This window comes from Schistocerca piceifrons, chromosome 7, assembly GCF_021461385.2.
Source record: "Schistocerca piceifrons isolate TAMUIC-IGC-003096 chromosome 7, iqSchPice1.1, whole genome shotgun sequence".
Lineage (NCBI taxonomy): Eukaryota > Metazoa > Arthropoda > Insecta > Orthoptera > Acrididae > Schistocerca > Schistocerca piceifrons.
In genome coordinates, this window is record NC_060144.1 from 308,734,246 (window position 1) to 308,759,069 (window position 24,824).

General features: G+C 44.1%; 1 protein-coding gene across 2 annotated transcripts in view; it reads right to left on the reverse strand.

The window, feature by feature from the left end:
• The window catches only part of LOC124804697 (tyrosine-protein phosphatase non-receptor type 9), a 794,886-nt gene that overhangs the window by 390,217 nt on the left and 379,845 nt on the right, over nucleotides 1-24,824 (reverse strand). The window lies entirely within an intron of this gene.

Genomic DNA, 24,824 nt, shown 5'->3' on the forward strand with positions numbered 1-24,824 from the left:
TCACAGTCAAGAACATTAAGTATGATATCTGATCATTATTTTTAATACGTGTCACGAAGAAAATGCGATAAACGCTGTTTATGTGAGAATAACTCTAAAAGTATTTCAGTTATCTAGACAAAGAATAGACAATGTGCTGCAATTTCTGCGAGTAATACTTTGTGTAACTCCGAGGTAGTCTTCGTGAAACGATGAACAAGATCAGACATTAAAGAACTTCTTCTCTAGATGTAGCCGAAAGTAGACGCTTATTACTTACGCTGTACTAGGAGAAATAAGAATAATATATGTATTAATCATTACTTTCCTGGTTATTTATGTAATAACGAAACCCTCCTTGTCAAATATTTAAGCATTTTCATATTTTACTTAAGACTGCAGCTTGGAGAAATAACATCGCTGGCGCACAACAATACGCCTTTATACGGCAGATTCATACTTCATTAAATTGTGAGAGAGGTGCGCAGTTCCACGTAAAGTAAGTTGCAGATTATAATTTTCAGCATATTAATAAATGAGAAAACATAGTTTAAAGCCAATTTTCAATTGTTTAATGAGTGTTTTCGCAATAGGCTGTGGCATCTACTCACGTAACAGCAGAAATATCTTCACTAAGAATTTTATTTATCAACTTTATTCGAGGCCCTAAAGCATTAAAAATAAGAGAGCAAAAAATTAAATTCAGGGATTATGATCTCAGATAATAGAAGAAATAATTAAATAATTTTAAAAAGTAAAAGGAGATGAATATTTGAGAGTAAAGGGACAGCATACGTCTAACCCGACTTCACAGTCTTTGAGTGCGTTCCACACTAGTCTGAACTGCGGACTGGGTCTTTGTGTTGTCCACATCACTTAATCATCGTTCGTGAAAGTGGCGAGTCAGGACTGTGTAAAAATTGGGAATTTGTACGGGCGCTGATAACCGCGCAATTGAGCGCCCCACAAACCAAATTATCATCAGCGAAAGTGCGAACATACGTTGCGTAGGGATCGTGAGTATAAGAGATGATAAGGCACATCCAAAAGCGTACAATCACTTTTCCCTCGCCCTGTACCCGAATGGAATAGAAAAGAAAATTCATAATATCGGTACGTTGTAGCCCCCGCCATTCACTGCACAGTGGTTCGTGAAGTTTATGCACTGCTTAATCACAATAAGGCTAAGCGAAAATTGAGGCGCGTATAGCACGTGTGACGTGACACAACACTACAGCGCGACGCGCAAGTTCCGCGCGTGTCGCGGGGTTCCTACGCATATTGAGATGCGTACACATACTTTGCACGCGCCGGTTGGCCACGCTCTGCGCTGACAGAAATGAAGCGCGCGCACACTGTTATCTTTCTAAAACGATTTTACAGAAACTATTGAGTAAAAATATTTCATTTTTACATTGCTTGTAGCATTATCTGTCAGCTTCTTGGCGAAGCGCCCATCATCTCGCTAATGGTGATACTTATTGTGGTATAGACATTTTAGTAAGACGATACGCAAAATTCGAAAAGTTTGCAATGAAAAATAGGGGTCGCTATGATTTTGCGTTTGGTGCGTATTACACCATATGTTGCTGCGTATGATATTTAGATAACGTGTTGAATTTTTCTTTAGGGAGGAGGTCTCTATATGCCTCCGACCTCGAGAAAATGGATCCTATGTTGTGCACTCACTCCGGATCTCACGCCCGCGAGGATGAAATATTCACAACATCTCTCTTATCTCCTAAACCGTTCGAGACATCGACACGAGAGTTTGGGGAATGACAGCACACTAGGAGGAGAGTATTTTGCCAATTCGTAAACACAAGGAACTTTCTTATCTAAGGTGATATATCAGTATTTATACTTCCTTCTTTATTTTTTTTCATTCAAGTAACTGTAATTTTTTAAAAGTAATCGACAGCCAGTGAAACAAGAGTTTTCTAGTATGAAAATAAACATTAAATATCTTCTCTTATGTCACTGCAAACCAACACTACGACGTTTTTCGTAAGCAACTGAGCTCCCTGATTGCCAATTACTTGTTTAATGAGGCTCTCTGTTACAGAATTCTGTCGCAATAGCTGCTGTGAGATGAGTTTGTGCAAATTACTCTGTATTTTGGCAAAGGCAGTGGAACTAAACCTGTCAACAAGAGAAATGTGGCCGTTACTCATAAATGGTGATGCTTCTTCGAATAAGAAGAGGTTAAGAAATCACACAAAAATCAATTGCCAATTCTGTAGCAATGTTGGTTGAATCCCAGTAACAAATCGTGTTTTTAACACTGAACGACCGGAATTCCTTCTCTTGATCTGAGCAGTATTAAAATAATGACCAGCGTTTCCTTCAGGCAGAATGATAGGCACATGCCAGATGCTCATTACTCACCTACGGCTTGGCAAACTGACAATGCGTAATGAGCGAATAAAATAGTTGCTACTGAGAACAATAAACAATTGATGTGTAGCACAACACAAAGGTCAGCGTATTGTCAGCAGCTGGGAATAACGCGCGCGACAGAAATGGGTGCCTTGTGAGCGGAAGTTCACGTCGTTCGAAAAGCATTGTCATGAAAGTAGTTCTGCCTTTGTCAGCAATACATTTCAACAAATCAAATATATCTAATACCGCATTCTTTCAAGGTACTCATACTTTCGTAACAATGCCGACCATTTTTCTCATTTTTGTAGCCCGTTGTATAATTGGTTTATTAATGCTAATCACGTGTATGCAACTAACGAAATGCTTTTTCTCGTCACGGCGAGCCAATTAAAAGATTGTTATTTGCGAGGCTCTTTAGACTGTTTCTAGCTTACAGTGGAAATCTGATTTCCACATGTACATAGTATAATGTCTCGTATTACAAAAAAATGGCTCTGAGCACTATCGGACTTAACATCTAAGGTCATCAGTCCCCTAGAACTTAGAACTACTTAAACCTAACTAACCTAAGGACACCACATACATCCATGCACGAGGCAGGAATCGAACCTGCGACTATAGTGGTCGCGCGGTTACAGACTGTAGCGCCTAGAACCGCACGGCCGGCTCGCGTATTAATCCATATCCACGTAACGATAGTGAAACTCACGTACTTCATATCTTGGACGCTTTTTACCAGAAGCACAAAAGGGTCATATCTGTGGAAATTGCGCCTTTTTGACTTTTTGCAACAGATCGTAAAGATACGTCAGCATAACAGGCACCAAGTAGATAACATTGTTTTACTTTCCTGCCTTGCTTTTAAATCATGTGCTTTTAAAATACTCCTTACTTCCTTATGTACTACCCTCAACAATGAATCGTCTGTCCCTTGTTGTTGTTGTTGTTGTTGTTGTCGTGCTCTTCAGCCCTGAGACTGGTTGATGAAGCTCTCCATGCTACTCTATCCTGTGCAAGCTTATTCATCTCCCAGTACCTACTGCAACTTACATCCTTCTGTATCTGCTTACTGTATTCATCTCTTGGTCTCCCTCTACGATTTTTACCCTCCACGCCGCCCTCCAATTTTACATTGGTGATCCCTTGATGCCTCAGAACATGTCCTACCAACTGATCCCTTCTTCTAGTCAAGTTGTGTCACAAACTCCTCTTCTCCCCAATTCTTCTCAATACCTCCTCATTAGTTTGTGATCTTCCCATCTAATCTTCAGCATTCTTCTGTAACACCACATTTCGAAAGCTTCTATTCTCTTCATGTCCAAACTATTTATCGTCCATGTTTCACATCCATACATGGCTACACTCCATACAAATACTTTCAGAAACGACTTCCTGACACTTAAATCTATACTCGATGTTAACAAATTTCTCTTCCTCGGAAACGCTTTCATAGCCATTGCCAGTCTATATTGTATATCTTCTCTACTTCGACCATCATCAGTTAATTTGCTCACCAAATAGCTAAACTCTACTTCTATAAGTGTCTCATTTCCTAATCTAATTCCCTCAGCATCACCCTACTTAATTCGACTACATTGCATTATCCTCGTTTTGCTTTTGTTGATGTTCATCTTATATCTTCCTATCAAGACATTGTCCATTCCGTTCAACTGCTCTTCCAAGTCCTTTGCTGTCTCTGACAGAATTACAATGTCATCGGCGAACTTCAAAGTTTTTATTTCTTCTCCATGGATTTTAACACCCAGTCCGAATTTTTCTTTTGTTTCCTTTACTGCTTGCTCAATATACAGATTGAATAACATCGGGGACAGGCTACAACCCTGTCTCACTCCCTCCTTACCATCTGAAAACAGTGTATAGGCAGAAGATGTAATTCCAGTGGCTAATGGTTCACCAGTTACTGATCTGTGCATTGTTTTAGACAAAAGAACAAACAAAAATTTTGGAAATGTGTGGGAAGGTCTTACGGGACCAAACTGCTGAGGTCATCGGATCGTAAGCTTACGCACTACTCAATCTAACTTAAGTACAACACACACACCCTTGCCCGAGGGAGGACTCGAACCTCCGACGGTGGGAGCCGCGCGGGCCGTGACAAGGCGGCTCAAACCGCGCAGCAATAAACAAAAGAAAAGAACTGTACAGATACATGTAACTGAAAACTATCATGTCCTAACGAAAAGTGCAGGAGCGCTTAAAAGGCGAAATACGAAGTACTACTCAGTGATAATAAAATTCACTATACAGTACGACCGTATTTTTCGGATGAGCAGTACTTCCACCGCCCATATGCGCTATGCCGAAGTGAGCATATGCAGGACTGCCTTCCCGCTCTCCACCTCACCCCTCCCCGAAACTGTGCGACAACCACAACGTCGTGCGACCTGGCGCTGGCGCGTGTCGCGTCCCAGTCGCGTCGCGTCCCAATTTGCGCGGTCCCATTTGAACCCGTGGAGTTACAAAAATGCGCGCTGCGCTGCGCCGCGCCACAAGCGCTATACACGTCTCAATTTGCGCCTAGCGTATAACAGAGCGTGTTGGTCGACCACGGAGCGCAACACTTCAGCGAATCTGCGAGGTATGGTTTCGACATATTCATAGGTTTCGGGAAGTACGCAGCACTAGTCTTGTACATTACAGGTCATACAGTTCCCGTAAATTACGGAGCGGTGCTTTGTGGGAGCTGAACTGGCGGCGATAGAGTCCCAAATGTTTATCATCGGTTTCAGATCAGGCAAATTTGGTGGCCAACACATCAACGTAAGTTCACTATCACGCTCCTCAAGCAACTGTAGCACGATTCTGGCCTTGTGAAACATGCAGTTAGCCTGCTGAAATATGCTACCACCATTGGGGGACACACCAAGTATAAAGGGATGCAAGTGGTCAGCAATAATGTTTCCGTATTCCAAAGCTGTATAGTGCCTTCGATTACTACCGCAGGTCCCATTTACACTTCAGTGAAAGTCCCCCACAGCATAATACTGCCCCTACTCTCCTACTATTGTGCTGCAGAGCATCTTACGAGCAGCTATTGTTGTGGAAGACGGCATATCTGGATAACACTATCGATCTGGTGCAGCACGAAATGTCGTTCATCCGACTGATCCACGGTGTAATCTCTGCGAACTCCAACCGTAATAGATAATTTCCTTAGGTCAAGAGAAACACGTAGGGGTCGTCTTCTTCGGACCGTCAAATTTACCGAAGTGCACTGAGCAGTCTGCTCCGAAGCACTTGCGCCTACACCAGCATTCTACTCAGATTCACCACAGATCGGCGCCTTTCTCGCTTTACGGAGCAGGCAACCCTCCAACCTCCATGTTCCGAAACTTTTCACCTTCTCGCGGTTTGAGTGTGCTTCAGCCACTTTCTACAAGCGCGACAGTAACATGCGAACTGCTCACTAGCTACACTGTTTCCGTGATGCTCGTTCCCAGGCGCCGGACCTAAAAACCTACCCTTTGTCAGAGTCGCTTATGGCAGTAGATTTCCGCATCTGCGGCCCACATTGTCGCTAGTCTGATTCCCTGTTCGTCCCTGTTCCGCTTAGATTCGAGGGGCGCTCAATACGTAATGCAATTCATTTTTTTCTCGGCCGATTTCGGTTGAAAAAATACGGAATTTGTTGTGGGACACTGTGTAATATTCCCTCTTCAGCCCCTATAGCTTCAAGAACTTCCGATAGGTGGCTGTGCTACACGTAGTCTTCGAAACGGCATCTGTAACTTGGTGCGTTCTAGGCACAGATCTGACTTTCTTTCGGTGGAGAACCAGAGCATCGTTGAGATTCATAAGGGCTTGCTGATTGCGTACGGAGACCTGGCAGTGAACAAAACCACCGTGAGTCGTCGGGTGAGGTGTCTGTCACTACCGCAGCAAGGTCGCGCAAAGCTTGCCCATGCTCGCGTAACGGCCGGCCGTACCCAACTGCGATTCCCGCATATTGGAACGTGCGGACACTCTCATTCGAGGTGATCGACGGATCATAATTGAACAACTCGCTTTTAGAATTGGAAGCCTGTGCTGGTAATACTGACACACTCGTCTACCAGTTGGGGAACTCGAAGGTCTGTCACTGTTGGGTTCCCTCGCCGCCTAACAGAAAACTATAAAAGAGCAATGTGGACCATCTACGCGAAATTACTTGCGCCTTACGAGGCTGATAGTGACGATTCTTTGTCGGACATCGTCACAGGCCACAAAACATGGCTTCTTCACTCCGAACCGAAAATAAAACGGCATTCCATGGAGTGGCGCCACACCACCTGGCCTTCGAAGAAAAAGTTCAAAGCCACACCTTCAACCGGTAATGTGATGGCGATGGTCTTCTGGGACTCTAAAGAGACTATTCTGCTCGATGTGTTTCCTCATGGTACAACGACCAATTCTCGAGTGTTTTGTGCTATCCTAGGAAATTGAAGGAACGACGTCAGTGTGTTCGTGGCCACAAAAATGCAAACCAACTTCTTCTTCTCAAGGCTTCACACAAGTCTGCGCAAACTAAAGGGGCTCGCAGAATTTCAATGGAGTGTTCTTCCTCATCCATCCTACATCCCTGACCTCGCATCTTCCGGCTTCCATCTGTTTGGCCCAAAGAAGGATGCACTCCGCAGGAAGCAGTACATGGATGATGGGGATGTTACTGATGCAGCGAGATGTTGGCTCCAAAGCCGACCAATAGAGTGGTACCAATGACGCATACAGGTCCTCGCAGTAAGCAGGTGTAGGGTCTTCGCTTTGAACGGCGGTTATGTTGGAAATCGGACTTTGTGGTCAAAGAGTGGGGAATAATATGGTGTATTGGAATCCCAAATTAAACAAACCTGCTCTCAGAAAAAAATGTGTTACGTTACTGATATACTGCCCCTCGTACTTTCCTTACCGCGTCAAGTGCCAGCAACAGCTTTGCATCTCGCGCAACATCCCAACGTTTTGATTCATCGGTGTAAGTAGATGTAAATGTAGATGCAGAGGACTACGAGGCGTGTTTTTGAAATAAGGTCCGTTTAGTTGTAGACACAAGTAGTTCGAACGCATACCGCAACGAGCGCGTGCGTCGTGTACCGGCATGCCTCGGGAACAACTATGCTCAGTTTCAGCTCTGTAGCTAACCTGTAATGATCTATTCTGTGCTTTCAAAATGTTTAAGACTGTCAACTCGCCCGCCGCGTGTAAGGTTCGCTCAGTGATACGGTTTTCGTCAGCAAGGAACCTGTCGACTGCACAAATTCATGGACAGATTTGCGAAGTGTACGGTGATACTGTTTTGAGTGAAAGCAAAGTGCGTAAGTGGGTACGAGAATTCAAAGATGGGCGTGACAACGTCCATGATGAAGACCGCTCCCGTCGCCCTTCTTTGATTACAGACGATTTGGTGGCTTCAGTTGAAGCGAGGATTCTTGAGAACAGGCGCTTCACAATAACAGGTGTCACAAACGAATTTTCTGAGGTGTCGAGATCAGTGCTTTACAACATTGTTTCTGAACACCTAAAGTTTAGGAAAGTGTGCTCCCGTTGGGTCCCAACATTCCTAACAGAGGCCCACAAAAACCAAAGATTTGAGTGTGCGATAAAGTTCTTGACTCGTTATCACGAAGAAGGTGACGGCTTTTTGAGTCAGATCGTAACTGGAGACGAAACATGGGTTTCACTTATCATGCTCGAATCGAAGCAACAGAGAATGGAATGGACTCTCTCTCTCTCTCTCTCTCTCTCTCTCTCTCTCTCTCTCGCCTGTAAAGTTGGAGGCCAAACAGACACTGTCCCAGCGCAAAATCATGGCGTCGCTGTTTAGGGATAGGCATGGTGTTTTGTTGGTCGACTTCACGCAACGAGGAACCACTATCAATGCAGGAGCCTACTGCCAAACCCTGAGAAAGCTACGCGGAGCGATTCAAAACAAAAGACGCGGCATGCTGACAAAGGGAATTGTCCTTCTCCATGACAGGTGAGACCCGCGATTTCTTGGACAGTTTTGGCAGGTAAGTTTTAGACCAAGCACCCTACAGTCCTCATCTTGTGCCGAGCGATTACCATATGTTCCTCCACCTCAAACAACACCTCAGTGGCAACCATTACAATGATGACGACGACGACATGAAAATGGCAGTGATATCTTCGTTATCGTAGTAGGCGGCAAGTTTTTATGAAGAGGGTGTTTTAAAATTGGTTGAGAGGTATGATACGTGTTTCAACGCACTTGGCAACTATGTCGAAAAATGAGTGAAGTATGCACTTTCTGAAAGTAAATTTACTTTTTTGAAATAACCTTTCCTTGAGTACTTATGTTCAAACGGACCTTACTAAAAAACAAGCCTCGTAAATTCTACAGTATGTTGAGTTGCTCATCGGCTCTGAACTATTTACCGTGTTTCTGATGAATACGTCATGTTGTCCTCTACTTACGTAGAAATACCTACTATTCCTGCGCGCGTGAAAGCTCGTTCCATCACAACACATTTCTCGAGGCAAAAACTATAGCCCGTCCGATATTAGCAAGTCTGTGTAAAACTTGACAAAACACGTAACTTGTGTGAGCGTCCGGGGGACACGTCACACCGCAGCGTACACGCGGACCTGGAAGGCGCCGTCGCCCGACCGTAACTCTTCTGGCGTGGCTCCAGCGGCCCGCTACAGTAGAAGATGCGACCACAGTAACAGCGGGCGCGGCTAGTGCCAGAATTCGCGAGGCGCTAATCCCGAGTCATGGCGGAAAGAGCCCGCTGACGTCAGCAGCTGGACGTAAACACTGGCCGCCTGCCACGCGCTGAGCCGGCGCGTACGCCCACACCTGACAGCCGAGAAGGCAACGCCAACGGCCCGCCCTTCTACGCACACCGGACAAAAAATCAGTGACAACCAAAGCGACACGGAGAAAAAAAATCACGAAGGCAGTCCCACCGGGTTCAATTCCTGGTTGACTACTCTTCCCTATAATGTGAATGGCCTTCCACTTAACATTCATGAAGCAGAATTGATTCTGTTCGCAGACGATAAATCCCAATACACAGAAAGCAACATAAATGTTAATGATCTTCTTTAGCCCTACATTACCAAACACTCGTACAATTTACGGCTGCAGTTGCTACCTCTTCGTACACTACTGGCCATTAAAGACGAAATGCAGATGATAAACGGGTATTCATTGGACAAATATATTATACTAAAACTGACATGTGATTACATTTTCACGCAATCCTGAGAAATCAGTACCCAGAACAACTACCTCTGGCCGTAATAACGGCCTTCATACGCCTGGGCATTGAGTCAAACAGAGCTTGGATGGCGTGTACAGGTACAGCTGCCCATGCAGCTTCAACACGATACCACCGTTCATCAAGAGTAGCGACTGACGTATTGTAACGAGCCAGTTGCTCGGCCGCCATTGACCAAACGTTTTCAGTTGGTGAGAGATCTGGAGAATGTGCTGCCAGGGCAGCAGTCCAACATTTTCTGTATCCAGAAAGGCTCGTACAAAACCTCTAACATGCGGTCGTGAATTATCCTGCTGAAATGTAGGGTTGCGCAAAAAAATGGTTCAAATGGCTCTGACCACTATGGGACTTAACATCTGAGGTCATCAGTCCCCTAGAACTTAGAACTACTTAAACCTAATTGACCTAAGGACATCACACACAACCATGCCCGAGGCAGGATTCGAACCTGCAACCGTAGCGGTCGCGCTGTTCTAGACTGTAGCGCCTACAACCACCGGCAGGGTTTCGCAGAGATCGAATGAAGGGTAGAGCCACGGGTCGTAACACATCTGAAATGTAACGTCCACTGTTCAAAGTGCCGTCAATACGAAGAAGAGGTGACCGAGACGTGTAACCAATGGCACCCCATACCATCACGCCGGGTGATACGCCAGTATGGCGATGACGAATACACGCTCCGCATGTGCGTTCACCGCGACGTCGCGCAACACGGATGCGACCATCATGATGCGCTGTAAACAGAACCTGGATTCATCCGAAAAAATGACGTTTTGCCATTCGTGCATCCAGGTTCGTCGTTGAAAACACCATCGCCGGGGCTCCTGTCTGTGATGCAGCGTCAAGGGTAACTGCAGCCATGGTCTCCGAGCTGATAGTCCCTGCTGCAGCAAACGTCGTCGAACTGTTCGTGCAGATGGTTGTTGTCTTGACTCAGGGATCGAGACGTGGCTGCACCATCCGTTACAGCCATGCGGATAAGATGCCTGTCATCTCGACTGCTAGTGATACGAGGCCGTTGGGATCCAGTACGGCGTTCCATATTACCCTCCTGAACCCACCGATTCCATATTCCGCTAATAGTCATTGGATCTCGACCAACGCGAGCAGCAATGTCGCGATACGATAAACCGCAATCGCGATAGGCTTCAATCCGACGTTTATGAAAGTCGGAAACGTGATTGTACGCATTTCTCCACCTTACATGAGGCACCACAACAACGTTTCACCAGGCAACGCCGGTCAACTGCTGTTTGTGTATGAGAAATCGGTTGGAAACTTTCCTGACGTCAGCACGTTGTAGGTGTCGCCACCAACGCCAACTTTGTTTGAATGCTCTGAAAAGCTAATCATTTGCATATCACAGCATCTTCTTCCTGTCGGTTAAATTTCGCGTCTGTAGCACGTCATCTTCGTGGTGTAGCACTTTTAATACCCAGTAGTGTAGTTCCCGTTAATTATGGGTGCGCCTTGTAATATTTTAGAAAGACGTATTGCCAAATGTAAAAGAACATAAACGTCCTCAGATTTATCCATTTTACGACTGGTATAACACGTAACGAGTCCTTAAGTTTTGTCGAATAGTTCAGTCTAGTTAAGCAAATAAGGTGGCTTATTGTCGTTGTAGGGTCGACAGTATTAGGAATCTTCACTTAATAGCTTGTCTTGCCTTTCTTCTTGCAGTGTAGGAGGCAACATGGCGCTCGGACGTCGCATTTGGGTGACACTCGTGTTTCATGAATCTCTCACATTTCTTATACAAAAATTACTTATTCACATTGTGACAATGCATGTTTTTTATTAATGTAAGTTGTATTTTCTTTAGCCTGGACGCGAAATTCAAAATAAAATGACTTAATTGGTATTTTATCACAGTGTTTCTTTTCGTGTAGTGCTGTTGCAAAACATCCCACGGAAATGTGCATATAGTGCGCCCACAATTATTTGCGTCCTTTTAAGTGCGCCCGAAGTGCAAAAAGTTAGAGAACCACTGCTCTAGAGGTTTCGTTTGGTGCCCTTGTCGTAAATATTACGAATGTTTGTTAATGGTGTGCCTGTTTTCTAATAGACGGCATACTTGTTATATTACTTAGACTTTATCTCAATGTGACATCGTATGTGAAACATCACGGAGTCACAGTTAGAAAAGTGTTAGCTTGTATCACCTTGGCATTCTTCAGTGTTAATCTCGTGTTTTGCTACTGAAATTAGCAAGTTATGGTTTGTGCTGAGCTTGAGTTTGACACTAACAGACTTGCTGATTTGCATCAAGAAGCTGATAAAGGTACAGACAATACAGAATTAGCAAAGAAGCAGATTTTCTTCAGGAAGGTAAGGTTGTGTGTACTGATGACAATGATATAGACCCCGACTATGAACCAGCAAATGAGGAATCGGATGACGAATCACTGGGTGACCGTGGAACAAAGCAGAGGACATACTACTCATTTTGTGTGTAAACTACTCTTGGAGTCTATTTTTAATATAATAACTTGTAACTATTACATTGCATAAACTATGATTTTTCTTTCGATAACATTCTCAGCAGTACAATTCTCTTTACAGACAATAAAACACGACATTTTCTAATTATTTTGTTTGTAATGTACCAATGGAGCTCTAGTAATTGTAATTAACTATTCATAACCTACTATGACTTGTTTTATAAAATTTATTTAAAATTTACACTAAAATTTACGAAGGTTTAGTAGTGACGTAACATTTTGTCCCCTTTAGTTTTCTAATGAAATGTTGAGTGATTCTCTGAAAAATGGAGAAAACACGCTACATTTAGTTCTGTACAACAAATAGAGTCATGACAACAACTGATGTATCAAATTAACAGGAGTCATTAGACAGAGTAGAACGATCCACGTTTTTTGCTGTACATCCTAATGAAACATTCATCATGAATAATCCTTTATTATCCGAGGAGGTTGGTGGTGTCCATAACTACAACAGGAACAAACAAATGACCTTTACTATTCATTATTAAAGCTGCCAGGGCCTCGGAAAGGAGTTCAAAAATTCTTGATCACTTCCGCACCAACATAAAATGTCTGACACGTAGCAGAGTAAGTTATAAATCTAACCCCAGCCTATTTTTAGGGTTCTGTGCCTCAATCGGTAAAAACTGAACCGTTAGGATCACTTCGTTGTCCGTCTGTCTGTCTGACTCTCCTGCTGTTGAAAACCCTTTTTCTCGGGAACGGTTGCACGAAACAAGTTGGAATTTATGTGACACACTGGTGTCAATGGTCTGTTGACGATGTACAAAATGTAAGCTTATAGCACAATGCAGTCAAAAGACAAGAATTTCGACACTCGCAAGCTCACTCGTGAAAAACCGTAGGATATCCCCCGTTGACGTAGAATCATGAAATTTGACAAGAATAAATGTTTCACGGAACAAACAAAGCGAAATAATTCGAGGATCATTAATTTGTAACTATATCACACGAAAAAAATATATCTCTTGTCTCATCTTTTTCCGATTTCAAATTTAAAATACTCTCGAAAGTTTTGAAATTCCTGTGACTGATATCTAACGCGTATCAATGTCAATAGTAGGCAAAAATCATCGACATTCTCGATTCCTGGGATGGATGAACTGTTCATATACATAATTAAGTTGTACGAAACCCTCAGAGCGCGAGTCTCACTCACACCTGGCCAGTTTTTTTTTCTGTGTAACTGTTCCTAATCCACAGACGAATTTCTTTTAAAACTGGTAGACGGCAAAATATTTGAAAAAACTAGTTTTAAGTGTAGTTGCATGAGCAGGACTAAAAAAATATGATATTAATGTTAAATTTAGGCCACTCTGCCATTTAAAAGCTTGGAAGTGGCCAGCATTTAGCCATCCACTGAAACGAATCATTATACATATCCTGTAAACTGATTCGTTCATCATTTCGATAAACGAATCGTTCAAATGGTTTGTAGGAGATTTGATTAACTAAACAACCATAAGTTTCTTACAGTAAGCTGTATTTTGCTAAAGCCCCTCACTGACGCTTAGATACTGTATAAGTATCGTATTCCAGGGATGTTGACTGCTACGTGTCATACGCTGTTGCATTTAGACCTATACATTTTCGATGAGGTTGAGATCGGCTGATTTAGCGAGCCTGTCGCAGTGGGAGAGAGCGCATGAGTGTTCCTCAAACCAGTAACGTTTGCGTGCAGCACTGTAAACTTGGCTTTTGGCATTTTGGAAGGCGGGAGTGTCCACAGCATATCTTATCAAAAAGATGCAGAAGAAAGGAGTACTCTTGGATTACGGATAATATTGAAATAAACGTCCTGCTCCATATTCCCGGTAACTGAGTGATTGGACCCACCTATTGACACGGAAAACACCCCCCCCCCCCCCAGACCTGTATTACACCTTCTAAACAATGCAGGTTAAACGCCACACTGGACCGTGGATGCACTCGACGTCTTGTATCATCTTAAAAGACGGAAAATTACAACTGGTCGCAACACACTACACACCTCCTGTCAGTTACTCTCCAGCTTCCGTATTGTTTGGTCCACTGAAGGCGTGTAGTAATTCCATGCAAATGTCTTCATAATTTTCACGAAAGACAAATTAGAAGATATAAAACGTAATGTTAAATGAAACAACAAGTTTACTGTTACCAGTCACCGTTTTCCACGACCCGTTTCAAAGGTTTAAACCTCCATCATCGGGTGGATTTACATTAGTTAGTATGACATATGTGTGTGTGTTGTGTTACGATTTTTAGAGGAACTTGTGGCACAGCCTGGTTTTGTTTCTCCACGATTAATAGAGGAATTTGTGGCACTGCCTAGTTTTGTTTCTCCAACAGGCAGTGCCACAAGTTCCTCTAAAAATCGTAACACAACACACACACACACACACACACACACACACATACAAATGACATACTAACTAATGTAAATCCACCCGATGATGGAGGTTTAAACCTTTGAAACGCGTCGTGGAAATAAATAAAACGGTGACTGGTAACAGTAACTTCTTGTTTCATTTAATGTCAATAACAGTCACAGTAAAGCCTAACCTAAAATGTTCGCATTTAAAGTAAAACGTAATAATTACAAGGCCAATGTAACATCAGGAACAGAAGTACATGCAAATTACATGTACCTACAACATGCTGAGCAAAGCTCGTACAAGTGAGATTACAAGAAACACGTACAATTTCGTGTGCAACTGCTGTTGGGCGTATTTGCAAAAGATGTTATTTGGAGACTTCGCATGTCAGACAAGACATCATACTCGACGACCATATTATATCAACTTGGCGCCAGATGGCGTTGACATCAAAGATCGAGACAAACCAAGACATGGCTTTTACACTGAAGAGCCAAAGAAACTGGTACACCTGCCTCATATCGTGTAGGACCCCCACGATCACGCAGAATTGTCGCAACACGACGTGGCATGGGGTGGACTGCTCGAACGAATTGACACCATGAATTCTGCAGGGTTGTCCATAAATCCATAAGAGTACGACGGGGTGGAGATCTCTTCTGAACAGCACGTTGCTAGGCATCTCAGATATTATCAATAATGTTCATGTCTGCGGAGTTTGGTGTCCAGAGGAAGAGTTTAAACTCGTAAGACTGATCCTGGAGCCACTTTGTGGCAATTATGGACGTGTAGGATGTCGCATTGTCCTACTGGAATTGCCCAAGTCCGTCGAATGCATGATGGACATGAATAGATGCAGGTGATCAGACAGGATGCTTATGTACGTGTCACCTGTCGGAGTCGTATCTAGATGTATTAGGGGTCCCATATAGCTCCAACTGCACATGCTCCACGCCATTACAGGGTCTCCACTAGCTTGAACACTTCCCTGCTGACATACAGCGTCCACGGATTCGTGAGGTTGTCTCCATAACCGTACACGTCGATCCACTCGGTACAATTTGAAACGAGACTCGTTCAACCAGGTAACATGTTTCCAGTCGTCAACAGTCCAATGTCGGTGTTGACGGACCGGGCGTAAAGCTTTGTGTCGTGCAGTCGTCAAGGATACACGAGTGGGCATTCAGTTCCGAAAGCTCACATCGATGATGGTTCGTAAAATGGTTTGCACGATGACACTTGTTGATGGACCAGCATTGAAATCCTCGGCAGTTTGCGGAAGGGTTGCGTTTCTGTCATGTTGAACGATCCTCATCAGTTGTCGTTGGTCCCGTTGTTGCAGGATCTTTTTCCGTTTTCTTACGAGGACGGCACTATTCATAATCCAAACGATCAATTGGTTTCTTGTGTTTACTTTCTTTTTGTAGACTTCGCCATTCAACCATACCAATAGGCGAAATTCTGAAGGCGTAAATTCTGGGGACCTAGGTGGCCAAGAAGCGTGACCATTCTCGGATCCACCAGCTTTAGATGACGTGTCACCTGACGGCCAGAAGGTACAGAGGCCCCGTCATGCTGGTAGAACATATCAATCCTTGTACGGAAAAGGACTTCATTCAATAACGCTTGAAGCAAGGAAGTCTAGATAACGGTGCAGCAACACAATAGCCCCTGCCAACTACATTTCTGTCAATACCATGCCATACGTATACAGAGAAGCAATCCTAAAAACGTCTTCCACAAAGACCTGTGGGTTTTCGTTGGACCGCCGATGCTTGTAACGAGTATTATAATACCGCCTCTAGTGAAAATGGCTTAATCAGGTGGAGTTACTCGGCGGCTTGCAAATAGCGAACGATACAGTTTCAATTGTCCCCAAACAAAACAATTTCTGCCTCAGTCACCTGTTTATTTCACCACTACGCGTTCCTATGGTTCACGCTGTCATATTCAGGTGAAGAATTGTTTATTTATGTGGCTGGTGGAAAAGACCGAGGTGGCGCAGTGGTTAGCACACTGGACTCGCATTCGGGGGGACGGCGGTTCAATCCTCCGTCCAGCCATTCTGATTTAGGTTTCCCGTGATTTACCTAAATCGCTCCAGGCAAATGTCGGCATGGTTCATTTGACAGAGCGCGGCTGACTTCCTTCCCTAATCCAATGAGACCGATGACCTCGCTGTTTGGTCTCTTCCCCCAAATCACCCCAACCAACCATAGCGTGTTCACAGTCACATACCTACGCTGCCCTTGGCCTCCGACTGTCAAAAGACGTCTAAAACATCGAAACGCGTAGTAGAAAAGAGAGAGAGAGAGAGACTGGCACAGAAACTGTTTTATTTGTATTGATCAACAGTCGCGATCAACAGTCGCAACCGTAACGCCGTCCCTTATGGACGAAGTATTCAGTCAACTGTCCATCTTAATCTCCTTTTTGAAGACGTTGAATCCGCTGCAAATGATAACGATAGATTAGGGTTGGGAAAAACCGACAATTTAAAAGCAATACCGGTATTTTAGTTCAGAATAACCGGTATTTTTCGGTATTGTTTGGTCTCGGTTAGCGGGACAAAAATCCGGCATATCAATTTTCTACAGCAGCAATGCTAAAATATTTTGGCTTTTAAATATTTTTTGAAACGAGTGATGTTTATTTATAAAATTTCAATTGCTTTGAAATTCTGGATTATTATAGAAATTAGGTTCAAATGGCTTTGAGCACTACGGGACTTAACTTCTGAGGTCATCAGTCCCCTAGAACTTAGAACTACTTAAACCTAACTAACCTAAGGAGATCACACACATCCATGCCCGAGGCAGAATTCGAACCTACGACCGTAATGGTGGCGCAGTTCCAGACTGTAGCGCCTAGAACCACTGGGCCAACCCGGCCGGCTAGAAATTAGAAAAACCGACTATTTCAATAACAACAGCTACGGTTAGGAAGAAGCAGCAAACACATGACTAAAGAATACGTACAGCATTGACGAGAAAGTAATGTACCTTTTACTGTGTGGCGTGTTTCAGTAGCGTTGCCAGGTCCAAAAACAAAAATGCAGGTCTCAGCGTTATGTTTAGCCTGTTTGCCCTGAAAGCTGAACTACCTATTTTAAACAGAAGTAGTCAGCTGGGTATTTTATGTCGTTTATTAGCAGTAAGTTACAATGAGATTTTTGCGAGACCAATCTTAAACGTGCTTAAACTAAAAAACATTCATTAAACATCGTTATAATTTGCTAATTATGATAGCAACTAAGTTCTCAGTCTTCTTAATTGCTGTCTTCTTCCACGATAATTTTCTTTCAAAATAAGCTAAAAATTCTCTAGTAAGCGAAGTAATTAATTTTACATTCTCTGCGACAGAAAGTGAAAAGATATTCAACAACTTTCATTTCACTTAGACTTATAAACAAACAACAATAATATGTAATTAAGAATTAATATGTCTCATTTATACCCACTTTATTAGGAACATTGTTTTTCTTAGAAATCATTTCGTAGAGCTCTTGGCAGGATAATTTTAAATTACACAACAACAGCAACATCTTCGTGATTGGGCAATTTGCAATTTATTGGGTTCCTTTGTCCACTGGGCCTAAAATAAAACAGAACATTGATTCGACGTTGGCATTATTGCCTGAAATTCCAAAGTCATATTCTGCCAATTTCAATAACTCCGAATGAAATTCTTTATTATGCACTTGTGTGTCTAATCAGGGGGCAGGAGCAAAGCGCGAGCGTTTGGGGCGGGGCGGTTTGGCATCCGACGGTCGACAAAGCCTACTTTGCCTCGCTTGATCTGCGCGTAGCGTGGCTGCAAAATTATGTGTTAGGTTCGTTCGGCCTACGAAGAAAAACGTAAGACACAGACGTAAGAGTATCAGTGGTTGATATATCCGTATATCATTATGGTATATTTCCCTAATACTCCTCATACTTACTACTCGTGGTTATGTTATTTGCTTGGAACTGGCCTTAGTTGTGCGTTCCCTACTTCATCGCTAATAAGCCTCACGAAAGCTGCATACATTTGATCGAACACGACCGTAAAAAGCTGGACATGTCCGGCTCAGGCTAGACTCCTGGCAAACCTACTGGCGTGACCTATTGGACGGTACGCGTGTACATACAGTGTGCAAGACTCACCTCCAACTGGTCTGCACAGTAGTCTCTCACTGTCGGCCTCGGATATGGGTTGTATTGAAGAGTTGTACCATCCCTAGTTTGTGGTAGTATTCACGAAGTGCGATAGCAATGAAATATAATGCTCTATTTGCTTTGAAAGATAACAGGCAGCCAGAGTGGGTCTTCAAGAGTCGCTGGAGGAAACAAGAGTTCTTCACCAACATCAAAGACGCTAACAAAGAGATGTTACTAGACCAGGGAAAGATCAAAAGGACTGAGAAATTTAAGTATCTCGGCGAAAGGAATGAACCCAACTTAGCAGAAACAACGTCATTATTCATGAGAGTCAACAAGCTGGAACTAGCCTATCGACTGACTATGAACACCTAAACAAGAAATGCCTGTCACATAACCTGAAACTGAAGCACTACACATCAGTCATACGACCACAAGCCCTGTATGTCATGGAATGTCTTTCTATGAACCGGAGAGGTTTGATGGAGAAGCCGGCCGTAGTTGCCGTGCGGTTCTAGGCGCTCCAGTCTGGAACCGAGCGACCGCTACGGTCGCAGGGTCGTATCCTGCCTCGGGCATGGATGTGTTTGATGTCCTTAGGTTAGTTAGGTTTAATTAGTTCTAAGTTCTAGGCGACTGATGACCTCAGAAGTTAAGTCGCATAGTGCTCAGAGCCATTTGGACCATTTTTTGATGGAGAAATTGGAAGTCAGAGAGAGGAGAATCCTCAGGAAGATCCTAGGCTCGGTAGAAGAAGCTGGGGAATTCAGAAGGCTGCATAATTCGAAGCTCTACGAACATATCGAGAGGCTCTCTGGTTGTGCAAGTAAAAGAAGGGTAGCTTTTTATAAGAATGTCGCAAGATTGCCTACAAACAGATTGACCAACCGTCTGTTCACCTTCTGGCAAAACAAGAAGGTTCGCACCACTTGGCTGACAGAAACCGAGGACATTAAAGAACTGGGAATAACTGATCTCCAGAAGAGACAGTCTGTGAGACAAACCCTGAAGGAAGTCCGAGGATTTCAGGAAAAGCCCCGAAGACAGCCCCTGGACGGAAGAAAGGAAGGAGTTACACCGACAGAGGATGCGACAGTACTGGGCAAGGATCAAAGCCCAACAGTTGAACAAGCGTGATCCAAAGAAGGCCCATTCTAAACAGGAAGAAGAAGAAAGCATCCACTGTGTCCCTTGTAACAGAAGATAAATTTTATTGATATGCCTATAATTTTATTGACGTGCTATAAATTTGGGATAATAACAGAACCCGTAATTCTGTGGTTGCTTCAGCGTGAGTAGTGCATACCATCAAAAAGTGAGCATGGAAGTCATCAAATTGTGACCTTGCGCTCTAGCTGTCACTTATCCCGTCTCCTTCGCCTTCGCAATCTTTGCTGGAGACAATGAGACTGATTTCTGCCGCTGCCCCAAGCTCATATCGGTCGTGATCTACTCCTTCATCCTCATTAGAATGTGCACCTTCGTTCGAAGTCTACATTTGGAAAACCGGTTATTTCAGAACGATTATTTTGAGCGGTTTTAACAGTATAACCTAACACCGATTGTTTCTGCGATAACCGACATCCCTACGACAGACACCACGTACATGTAGTCCTAATGTGCATCACCGATACATGTAAAATGCGCGTGCTTGTCAGCGGACTCCATTCTACCAAATGAATAACTGTTTCGTTTCATCCACGCTCAATGAATTTGCACATTCAGATGAAATATTTGTGCTGAGCACTGCATCTGTTCCGCGATGTGTAGAGAAAATTCGAGTAAACACTTTCGCGTCTGGTACTCTACGGCTAAAAAATCGTCTGCCGTGTTCTTTACAAGCAAATGGCAGCAGCGTTTCCATCAAAAAACATGTCCATGAATAGCGTATCGCCATACTCATCGTTTATAAATCTTTGAAGTATGCTTAGACGATACAGTAGACTTTGACAACAAATCACAATTACAAGATTTCAATTTCGTAAACTCAAAGCACCTTCACAACTTGAACTTCAACACAACAATGACAATACGCAAAAATCCCTACAGGACGCGAAATGAAACATCTTTATAACTAGCTGACTGTCTGTACCCAACAAAAGCCGAACATATGTTATGCAGAATGTTTTATTCGAAATAGTGTACGCTACCACCTCCCAAAATATTTACTATACCTTCAGAAACACCTTGAGCACATTCGTTCGGTATGAACGTAGACTCAGTACTCTACAACATTACAATGCACGATGGAGTATTACTACGAGGTTCTCCAGCATGTTATCACACCTCTGGACACAGAGCGTCAGATTTGGTTATTAGCAGACCCGTCAGATGGTGGGCGTCTATAGACAAGATCATAAGCAAACAATCAGCTGAGTGCTCGCGTGTGACCTCATCGTAAATACACACTAATACGGGCGTAAATCAAACGTGCGGAGCGTGTCTGTACGATATAAAACTGGCAGATACATCCATGAACGATATCGGAACATCTCAGTCCGGTACAGAAACTCAGTAAACATATCGGCCCCAGTAATATGATCGGAAGACGAAAAGAATATACCTGCTTTACCACGACTGAGGTGGTGTGCTGCAAGTCAGCAGCTGAATGTTTGGTTCAGCCTGTTCAGAAAGAGAGGGGCAATACTCTTTAATACAAGGGGAAGAAAGACGCACCACGTAGAAATTATCCGAATGGGACGGAAATCGGTAGAATTGATGATTTATTCAAGAGAAACAGCTTCAGAAACTGATCAAGTCAATAACGTGTTCGTTATTCGGCTTAGCATTGACTGACAAAGTTGTTGGATGCCCTCCTGCGGGACATCATGCCAAATTCTGTCAAACTATCGCGTTAGATTGACGTAATCCCGAGTTGGCTGGAAGGCCTTCCTGCAACTTTCTCGACTGGGGAGATATCCGGCAACCTTGCCGGCCTAGGTAGAGTATGGAAAGCACAAAGACAAGCAGCAGAAACCCTAGCTGTGTGCGGGCGGGCATTATCGTGCTGAAATGTAAGTCCAAGATGACTTGCCATGAAGCGTAACAATCCGAGCCGTAGAATATCGCCAATGTACAGCTGTGCTGTGACAGATGACAACCAAAGGAGTTCTTCCCGCAGACCATTTGCGACTGGAACAGGAAAGGGGATGAGAATGTGGCAGAGGTACATAAAGCAATCTCCGCTCATACCGTATAACGGATTATTCAGGGTGGTCAGAAACAGTGTAAAAAGCTTGTAAGAGTGTTGCAGGGAAGGTTGAGCTCAGAAATAATTTTTGAGAAAAGAATTCGATACGTTGCGCCGTTTCCGAGCTAATTAGCACTGAAGTTAGCCAATCAGGCCGTTGCAAGCGCAGGTTCAAGCGGGCCGCCAGAGAGAGTTTGTTTGGTTTCCTAAAATCGGACAAGAGAGCGATGCAAAACTTGGGCATTGACGGTAGTAAGGATCGAACCCGAGCCAAAGGCTAAGCAGTATCGTGCGCTGTCATTTACTCTATGAAAACAACAGACACTATTGTATCTGGGGGGCCTCTTGAATTAGCGCGCGCAACTTCAATATTAATTAACTCGGAAACGGCGCAACGTACCGATTTTTTTCCCTGAACAACTATTTCTCAGCACAGCCTGCCCTGAAACACCCTTATAACCCTTTGACACGTTTCTGACCAGCCTGTATAGGCAGATCAAGAACACTTATGTAACACTGAATGAGTTGATGCAACGGTTAAAGCACTGCACTTTTCTCTTATGACCTCGACGTCAAAAGGGCACTGACCCTTCCATCCTTTAATGAGCAATGCGTTTTCCAGGATTATGGCAGGTCTACGTCATCCACGTCGTTGCGCCTCGAAATATACGGGGCACATTCAGGTGTATGGTATAATTCCAAGTTACTTGTATGACCTAGTAGTCTATGTTTGTCCTCTCTCTCGTACATCATTCGACATCAAGGAATTTATACTGTTAGTGCTCACCGATCCTCAATTTATAACCCTCGTTGTGAGCGTATGTGCATATCCCCTTCTACTCTGTACTATGTCAGGTTAGGCACCAGAGATTATCGAAGTACTGGCGCAAAGCTTCAATATAAAATATGTATTTTGTACCAGAACGAGTGAAAATACAGAACCGGGAGATATCGGACTGGGTTCGCTCAAATGGCTCGGAGTACTATGGGACTTAACATCTGAGGTCATCAGTCCCCTAGACTTAGAACTACTTAAACCTAACTAACCTAAGGACATCACACACATCCATGCCCGAGGCAGGATTCGAAACTACGACCGTAGCAGCAGCGCGGTTCCGGACTGTAGCGCCTAGAACCGCTCGGCCACAGCGGCCATCTATCGAATTGGGCATAGCCATGGGGCTCCACCTGCTAGTGCAATCCACTTGGGCAGGTCTCAAAACGACAGAAAGCATTTCATTGTTATGCACTTCAACTGGTGTGCACAGTACACATGTAGGTCTCGCGAGACAAAGACAATTCCAGGTGCGCTTATGTAGCTGCAGGAGAGCCCTCACGCTTGTTTGGTCTGCAGGTCGGCAGTGATATGCGCAATGGATGAGCCAGATGTTTGTCTGAAGAACAATGAATACACTGAATGAGATTTTCACTCTGCAGCGGAGAATGCGCTGATATGAAACTTCCTGGCAGATTAAAACTGTGTGTCGGACCGACGAGACTCGAACTCGGGACCTTTGCCTTTCGCGGGCAAGTGCTCTACCATCTGAGCTACCAAAGCATGACTCACGCCCCGTCCTCACAGCTTTACTTCCGCCAGTACCTACCAGATGGTTCGAGTCTCGATCCGGCACACAGTTTTAATCTGCCATGATGTTTCATATCAGCGCACACTCCGCTGCAGAGTGAAAATCTCATTCTGGAAACATCCCCCGGGCTGTGGCTCGGCCATGTCTCCGCAATATCCTTTCTTTCAGGAGTGCTAGTTCTGCAAGGTTCGGAGGAGAGCTTCTTTGAAGTTTGGAAAGTAGGAGACGAGGTACTGGCGGGAGTAAAGCTGTGAGCACGGGGCGTGAGTCGTGCTTGAGTAGCTCAGATGGTAGAGCATTTACCCGCGAAAGGCGAAGGTCGCGAGTTCGAGTCTCGGTCCGGCACACAGTTTTAATCTGCCAGGAAGTTTAATAAGTACACTGCTAACCATTAAAACTGCAATACAAGTAAGCATAGCAAATAACGAAATCGTACTTCCTGGGCATAGTATTGGGGGCACCTTTGATCAGGCTGGTTGTCAACTCAAACTTAGCTCGGATGATACATACAGCTACACCAATTCATGCTGAGTCAGCTCAATGGCATTGTTCACGAATCCTTAGTGGCTCGCAAGCAGTGATGCGCCTGTCGCTTGGCAATCCATGACCAGGGTTTTCCATGCGCGAAATATGAGTAGTATGTGCTAGCTGGGGCCACAGCCGAACACCCTCTGAGACCTGTTGCACCACAGAAAGGAATTCTGAGTAAATAATATTTTTGAATTTTCTTCCCTGGCAAGTGCAGAGCCAAGACAAGGTAGGTCCGAGCGGAGTGTCATAATCAGAACGTAATTAAGAAGAAAAGCCAGTGCGGCAATTAGCGAGGCACACAACAGGGGCACTACCACAACACCCTCGAACAAGGAGTGCTGAGTGCGACCACAGCATGATGACGGCATCATAACATCATTCTGACAGCTCCGCAAGGTGCCGTAACAACACGTCAATCTAACGCAAGAACGACTTTCAGCTCGCTGATATTGCAGACAGCGCCATGGTGAAGAGATGAAAGCCACATCTGGGACACTGAAGTACAGTGTAAAGAGCTGAAAACTTTAGAAAATGGAACAAAATTATATCATCACAACAGCTCGTCAACGTGATCAGCAAGAGTCGATACATGGACTTCTGAAGCACAGAGGCCATTCTATACTCCTCTAGCCTGTTTAGTTGCGACAGTCTTGTGAGTTACAACAAATGTCAAGGCTGTTCCACAATATGCTGCCTAATATTCATCTGGTAACTTCAACATTAAGACACCAACCCACCCGATGCACTCCAGCCCAGTGGAATGCCACTGCTGCCGCTGATGTGAAGAACGACCAACATTCTGCGAAGGTGATCAACTAGCTGCTGGCCAGACGATCTCCGTGAATGTATCTGTGAAAAGCTACCGGAGTCTTGGCCATCTGTTGTTGGGAGGCCAGGGCATACTTCTGCATGGTACAG